Source organism: Aythya marila, assembly GCF_965140915.1.
Source record: "Aythya marila genome assembly, chromosome: 9".
In the NCBI taxonomy this organism is placed as follows: domain Eukaryota; kingdom Metazoa; phylum Chordata; class Aves; order Anseriformes; family Anatidae; genus Aythya; species Aythya marila.
Window position 1 is genome coordinate 477,795 of NC_139050.1, and position 8,475 is coordinate 486,269.

General features: G+C 35.8%; 1 long non-coding RNA gene across 1 annotated transcript in view; it reads left to right on the forward strand.

Moving 5' to 3' along the window:
* The window catches only part of LOC309881382, a 260,443-nt gene extending 254,499 nt beyond the window's left edge, over positions 1-5,944 (forward strand). The window contains exon 5 of the long non-coding RNA XR_014318119.1: positions 5,816-5,944. This is a non-coding gene — a long non-coding RNA (uncharacterized lncRNA). The remainder of the gene's footprint in view (positions 1-5,815) is intronic.
* The last annotated feature ends 2,531 nt before the right edge of the window (positions 5,945-8,475 follow it).

Below are 8,475 nucleotides of genomic sequence, written 5' to 3' on the forward strand. Positions count from 1 at the left end.
TCTGAAAAATAGATCCAGAATCCCGAATGTAGCACAGGACTGTTTCATTAAGAGAGGGGCCATTTAGAACTGCACCAGGTACGTTATTACATTCCTAGGGAAACCTGCCCCCGGGCTATGCCAGTCCTTCGTGTCTTGGCAGGTGGTTCCAATCTGGCCATACAGGATAACTGAAATATTTCACCTGTTCCAGAATACAACAGCGAGCAAAAAACTGTTGCTCAAATACACAGCCTAGGAAATCAGAGAGAAGGTGGAGTTGTTCACAATGGCAGCAGAGTACATTTTCTAGCTAAGACACTTAATATTTTTTCTCCTTAATAAAATAAAAAATAAAAAAAATCTGAAGACATTTGCATTCCTGCTCAATTGATTCAATGGAATATTAATTTCAATATGAAGAGAAAACTACATTCTAAACTTATGTCTGAAGGAAGGTCTGCACATAAAGGGAAAATAAAGGAGAAAATCTCTTTTCAGAAGGGCAGTAAAATATAGGAGAAGAATGGAGGAGGAGGGGGAAACAGGAAAGGAAGAGAGAAAATTATCTGGATCTGGAGCCTGATATTTTTCAGGTATAGTCTGAAATGCTGCAGTCAGAATATAGTTCATCATTCAGATAAAACTAAAATGAACCCACAAACTTGTCGATCATAACGGAGTGTTTTAATAATATAAATTAAAAATTGAAGATGCTTATTCATCATCGTGTTAAATCTTTCCAAGATCTAGAGGAAGAGATTCCAGACTGTGAGCCAGAAAATTCTTTATCTCATTCATATAAACTATTTGATAGAAATGCTCTGAAAGAAAGCTGCCAAACTTTAGAAAAGAGGGGGGAAAGTATGCTTGGAGCCACTGCTAAACATCTATGTCCTGTGGCTATATTGGGCCTGATTCTTCCATTTCCACTCATACTGGCTCTGATTAATTGCAGCGAATTGGGATCCATTGGATTCCACTCATACTGGCTCTGATTAATTGCAGCGAATTGCAGTGGGATAGCTTATCTAGTAATAAAATTTGAATGAATATAGGCAGGAAGTTGTAGTAATTTGTCTTAATGAATAATTTCAGATTGTTTGTTATCTACCTGAGCAATTCTAACATGGTCATTATTATGATGTGGGGACAAAGAAGAATTCTACCTAAGAAAAGGCAGATTTTCTTTTTGCCAGTTTTATTTCTATTAGTATATCATGATAATACAGTTTCTTCTGAACTAATTAGTAGTCCTTGCCAACTCTTTTCATTTTTCATGTGATAGTTCCCAAGTCTTTGCTCTTCCAGAGAACAGCTGGAATGTAGCACCAAATCCTTGAATATACAGTTACTTGACTGATTTTATATACCTCTGATATATTTTTATATACCTCTGAAGCTGTCTGTCTCATATAACTCTGATCTAGCAGGAAAGTCTGAAAGGAAATATCAGGCCTGTAAGAAGTAATAATAAACAGCAAATCTTGAAAAAAATAATCTGTGAGGAACATGTTAGACAGTGAATTATTAAATTGATTATTGGATACTGCCAGCAGAAATTTTAAAAGTACTTCTCTTCCCTCCAGTATTTCAGCTTCCCATTTCCTATTATTTCATTCTTTTGGTCATATCACTAGTACCACATCTCCAATGAAATTAATGTTAAAGCAGCTGTAAGGCTCACTTGCATTAGTTGCTGATTTTCTTTCATGAAATTTTAAAGAAATCTGTGGAAAAAAAAATGCTGTTAGTTGTCTTTCATCTAGGAAGGCCATGCCTTTAACTATGATTTAATTCCTTGTTGCTATGATTTAGTGCCATGCTTTGAACTGCCCATTGTACATACCACTAAGTTTTCTATAGAAATTGAATCTGCCTATGCTTCTGTAAGATCAACAACTTACCAGCCTTCTGGATACAAAGGAGTAATAATAATTTTAAAAATCACAACTAAAATGATTACAGTTAGAACTGCAATTAGTTAGGCCTGGACATTGTGCAGCTAAACCTGTATGACGTAGATCAGCCCTCAGTTGCTGAACAATTGCATGGGGCTTTGCAATTCCCTCTCTGGAATTACAGACCTTACTCCTCTGCTTTGGTTATTGAGCAGTACATACACCAATCACTCTTCTAAAGAATTTCCTCTTGCTCTTTCTTCTCATTGACAGTCATCTCTGTTTTGTCCTATACTATCCCTTGGCAAAAGTGACAGGTTAGTGAGCATAAAGAGAGGGCCATGAGAGAGTGAACAGCCTGGCCTCCAGCAACCAGAGGAAGTCCCAAGTACACTGCGTGCCAGTGGTTGGGAAAAGTACAACCAGACAGGGGGATCTCTTAAGTACAAGCCAGGTTCCTCTGCTCTTCCCCACGTTTCTGCCACTGGCCGCTGCTGGAGGTAATACTTTGGTCTCTTGCAGCCTGATTATTCTTATGCTAAAACTTTTATGCACTTTGATTTTTATTCTTTGTTTGTTTTGTTTTGTTTTTAGATAGGTAGATTTATAAAGGATAGAAGGACCAGAAGAAAGTTCTCTTCACATTTCTGTAGTGCTCATTTTACAGTCTGTTCACCACCTAGAAGGAAGAAAGAAAGGGAAGATGAAGAGAACCAATATTACGGCATCCCTGCCTTTCTGAGGGTGATAATCCTGTCAGCCACCATCTCAGCCTCTTACACCTGTTTTCCCACAGATTTTGGGAGCATTTCCTGCAGCCTTGACTCATGGATGTCAGAACTAAAGAACTATGAGGAATGAGTTGGTAACTAGCAATGTCCTCACTTTTTCTAGGATCTTGAAAATTTTGTCCAAGTTTCCTGTAAGCTTCTCTAGGGCAAGCTTTGAGAAAACATTTTGCAGGTTCATTAGAGGAATCTGTGCTAAAAATCTGTTTGAGGGAGCTCCTTTCTGATTCTAAAAATCAAGTTGCAATCAAGCAGTTTTTTCTTATGTTATATTTATACTAGGAATTCTCAGAAATGCCAAGAAAGAATTATTGAAGCACTGTAAAAGCTGAAATTCCCTATAGTTTCATGCAAAAAACTTCTTAGTTCAGACCTCATGGCAGCATATTTTTTTCCATTCAGGTATTTATTCTGTGCGAATTAAATGAATGTAATTTTTACTACTTTTTAGAATAAGTTTTTTTTGAGCACCTTGGGGAAACTTGAAGAACAGATTTACTTATTACAGAAGACAAATCTGACAAAATACTTGTGTTTATCCTTAAGTTTCTTAATTTTAGCCTATTTGTTTAAGAAAAGTACTCTTCTGTGAAGTTTGAACAGGAACATGCATGAATGTTTTACTAATGTAATTCCCAAGACTTAGATCCATTGCTATACTGTAAGGTTCTTTTAAAAAAGTGTTTAATTGTTTTTATTTGTTTGTTTGATTTTTTCCTTTCTTTCTCAGCATTCCAGCACTGCAATCTGCATTTTAAGAATGATCAAGTGCTTTAAGTATTTCATAACTCCCTTTGGATTACATACTCTATTTAAAAGTTAAAGTATTCCTTGATGAAAAAGTATTTGCCTTTATCTGTTCATTGCTATTCTATGAATTGCTTCAGATGTTAAAAGCCTTTCTATTTTGGCTGTGGTTTTCTTATTTCTCAATGCTAAACTTTTTGTAGTTTGCACCATATGCCACCTAGGTACTATGCATTAAAAGCAGGTGTGAATTTGGAGTATTTTACAAGGAGAGAAATTTTACCCACTAAAATGCTTTCTGAGAACACAGCTTTAAAGAAAAAAAAAGAAAAAAGCTGAAGTAACTGAGTCTATACTTTACATCTCCTTGAAACGCATTCTCTTTAAAAAGGGTTTATGTAATTTTACATAATTATTTTGGCAGGAATGTTTATTGCTCAGCTGGGTGAAATTATTAGTGTACCTCTCAGGCTGCATTTTCAAAGTTCAGTAATACATATATAAACCTCTTTGAGGGTCCTTGATATATACTATTTTTATTAGAGACCCTTGTTCCACTTCAGTAAAAGGATGACACAAGATGTTTACTTAAAAAAGAGTCTTTGATATCCTCCTGAGAATGTTTTGATAGAATGGCATACATTTGGTTACTGTTAGTAAGCCAAACAATTTGCCATTGTTATCTCACAGTGTTTGTCTAGAGCCTGTAAGGAGCTTTCAAAAATATCCATCTCCATGTTTCCATTAATTAATTGCATGTTCAGCAGGATTATTCTGTTTTATAAAATTCCCTGTCCTTTTAGTTTTATCAGAGAGATTTTAAATTAAGGCATGTGGTATAAAGCAAAAGGAAAATATTGTCATGACTAAGCGTAAGGAGATATTACAGTTGTATAAAGGTTAATATTCCTGTGGGGGGGGGAGGAAAAAAAATGTTCGTGCTACTTCTGGGTGCAAGATGTTGTACCCGAGGGCTGAAAGTAATAGTTGCTGGTGTGAAAGTATTCACCAATATCAATTGCAGATGAATGCTTTCGGAGTCAGCTGAAAGCTGAGTTAATCATATTTTAGCTTAATATTTAAACTTGTACTCTGTCAGGTATAATAAATGGTGGTGACTTAATTTTATTCAAACTTTATTAGCAATGTGATTAAAGGACTCAAATCCTTATCTGACACCTTTGCTATATTGTAATTTGTTTGCTTTTTTACCATTTTATGTGTATTCTAGAATTTCACTTTTATACCTTAGCTGAAATACATCTTTCTCTGCTTGTTTGATAGTTACATGATTAAGCTGGCTCTCATATGTATCAGTGACCATGTCACAGAAGTTACCTGTGCACTTATTGCCCTTCAGAATCACTGCTGTGCCAGGTTTAGGCTTGATAGCAAGACCAGGTGATTCTATGCCTCTGTTATTCACCTTTTTTGTTTGCACTCTTATTGGATAAACCGTGGATCACAATTCCTGTAATTGTAGGTGAACATTGGCAGCAGAGAAATGCAACACTTATGGTGCTGTTCCACTTGATAAACTTGCATTCTTGGGAATCTCCTGCATCCCTTCCCTGCTAGACTGGTAGGGTCATGCTGCTTTTATGAACTCTTGGTGGGAGTGGTCAGTACTGAACTGAATAATTCCCTTTAGAATTATATATTTAACAAAGCAATCCTTGAAAAGGCCTGCTAGGTTTCGGATGGGTGCACAGGAAGAAAAGGCTAAGAAAGAAATTCCTCCTGCGATGTGTGGCTGAAGAAGAGGTGGTAGATGGAGTGGTCTCTGCAGCTGCCGACTGCTCTCTCAGCAGGGTGGGGCCAGGCAGCCTAGCACAGAGCTGTCCTCTGTTGCTGTCCTGCCACTCCCTGCCCTGCCAGCAGCACTGCAGGTGATGCTCGGTGTCGTGATGCTTGTAAGTTGTGTGCATCTCTGGCACACAACTCACACCTTGGCCAACTGCGCACCTACCCTTCTGTGCGGTGAAATCACACTGATGTGGGAATTGAGAGTTTGGGACCCCTTGGTGCATGTCAGCAACAAATTCACTGTTCTTCATTTCCCTGTCATCAGGGCTGAGCTATGTCAGTTCATGTTCTCTAAGAGCAGTTTGAATTCAATTTAGCTGGCAATTAAGTTACTTTGTTGGAGTGAATTGGAAGCCAGTAGGAATGTTTGTTCAAAGGGTTAACTTAACCTTCCCCAAAGTTGTAACGAACGCTGGAATATCAAAAGCTCTTCCAAACTCTCAGAGTTAATAAATAAATAAATAAATACTTGCTTTTACATTTTTAAGTCAATGTATTCCCTCTGGAAAGAAAGTCTGTTTAAAGTACTTAAACTCATGGTACAAATGATTCATTTTTTCTCTAATCATAAACATTATTTGTCTGGTGTTTCAGTTCTTTAGATTTATGCAGTAGCCATGTTTGTCAAAGTATTTGGCACCAGTGACATCATCTTTGTTGAAATGCTGGACAGCGTGATGAGTCCCAGATGTTGTTAACACACACCAAAAGCAGAGAAAGAATAAAATCCAAAGGTCAACTATAACAGCTATGGAGGTAAAGAAAAGTGATTTTATTTTCTAAAATAAAATTCAAAGTAATTATTTCTATTTGTTTGAGGTTTGTTTTGCATAAATGATCACTCAGGGACTATGCTGAAAACTCTGCATATGCAGTATAAGGGGGGACTGAGATGTGAAGGTGGATGAATGCTGAAGGATAATTTGACTTCATGATTGCCCTGTTTCCTTTCTTGTTTATTTTTTTTCCTGATCTTTTACATTTTGCATGTGTAGATTATAATATATGCAGAATATGTGTGCTGAGAATTAAATATGCCTCTTACTGAACTGCCAGGATATAAAGTGTCTTTTGAATAATGGTCATGCATGGTTATGTCAGCACATCATGTTTTCTAATGTACTGTAACATGACATGCCCATGTAACCAAGAGTAGCATCATTTCCTAATGACATGTCATTTCTGTGAAATGTAAAAAGGATATGACTTGCTGAGGAATAGGATTGGAAATGTGATTTTGTTTTAAAATAAAATCACTCTGTACAGTTTTTCTATTCCCAAAAGTAGTTTTTATAAAAGTATGTTTTAGGTGCTTTGAGGGGAAAAAATCATAAAGGTACCTAGGCATGGTTTCATATTAACCGCATATCTACCCAAGTGTTTAATGTTGCATACATATCATAAAGTAAACATTAACAAATAATATATCTGTCTCAAGTATCCTCAGCACTGCATTACACTGACTTGACTAATATTTTCAAGGAGAATCAGGCAGAGATATTTTCTTATTCTCATACCAACAATATATACTGTTTTTTGAGCATTTTGCTTTCTGGATAGTGTTCAGTGCCATAGAGAATTCCCATATCCACAATTAAAAATTTAGCTTGGAAAATGAGTACCTAGTTGTCAAATTTGTTTTCTCAATTTACTTCAGTAGTTCTCCAGGTCTCATAGGCTTAAGACAAATTGTCTTAAAGCCACAGAGAGGAAAAGAAAATTTAGACCTTTCATATTGGAGGATTGTATCCTATAAACATGAATAGTCAGTTGACTGTATATAACACTGCCTTCTATACAAAGGCTTCACATCAGAAAAATATATATGTATATAAAAATGTATCAAAATATACGATGTTGTTTCAGCTCTTCTTAGGAGATTATTCTTCATTTGTTTAATTGAGGTGAAAATTTTGAAAGTAATTGGCATATTTAAGGGGAAAACATTAAGCTACAGTTATATATGCAAAAGTTCCAAAGAGTATTTGCAAAAGATTCCTAGGTCTGTAAATATGAGCATGTTTTTAAGTGAGAAAAAAAAAATAAACTTAAACCACTTTCTCTGTTTATAGGACTGTGCTTAGTTTACTTTCTCATGTTGATAGATGAAGAATGTTGGGTTTTGGTCAAGGGCTTATAAAGCTGTTGAACTTTACAGGTAAGATTTTCAGATACTCTTAACTTATAAAACCAACATACATGCAAGATTTTGCTAGCTCTCATTTTCAAAAGCACTTATGTTGTTTAGGGGTCTAATTCAGAGTTCTGAAAGCAGCTTGGATGCTAACTGACCTTCAAAGGGACATCTAAGCATTTATGGTCAGACATGGAATGTAAAAGGAGCCTAGTGGGATTTTTTTTATAGTACTTCAGCACCTCAATCCCTTTGAAATAATTTTAAACATTTTCCTTCAATTTAAATAATGGGGCATAGATTTCTAAATCATATATGTACTTATGAAAATATTACCCATAATTTATTTATACCTTGTGACTACCCCAGGAAAAAAGTGTGTTGTGGATGTAGTCCTTTAGTGAAAAATGTTCTATGAATCTGGGTACAAATCCTAGTTTTTGTCACTAATGTGTCATTTTAGTCATTATTTGCTGAGAAGTACCATTAGAAATCTGGGTCATATAGGCTGTACTTAAATTACATATCAGATGACCCAATTGTTTAAGGCAAGCCGGTGTAATTCGGCATCACTTGAAGCAATTTATTCCACTGAAGATCAGCTCCCTCAAAGTCCTGCATCTTTCTGAGTGGAATTACTTCACCTTCTCAAGTCTTTTCTTACATCTTCTCATATTAGTCAGGACCCCCTACCTTCCCGTCCCTGGCTTATCTGACTGGCTGATGGTACTGATGCAATTACTGTCTCCGTATACAGTCTTTTATTAGTTTTAGGAACATAATAAATTCACCTGAAACACAAACATACCTGTTATAGACTGTATGTGGAAATACTGAAGGAGAAAGTTGTATGAAAAAAAAAACACAGAACTTTGCAAGGTTGAGGAAGATGTACCTGTTTGTTGAGTAAAGTTAGGATAACACAGTATATCTTGTCATGTAATAAATTGTCACACAATGTGATATATTTTTGTATAATTTAGTGTCAGCGTTATTTGCTGAACAATTAATGCATTTGCAAACAGAATAGTTAGCTTTGCCAGTTGTGATTTTTATTATTTTTTTTTTAATTCTTCCATTCACTCTCATTCGATTTTCTTACCATTCTTATGGCCAGAAA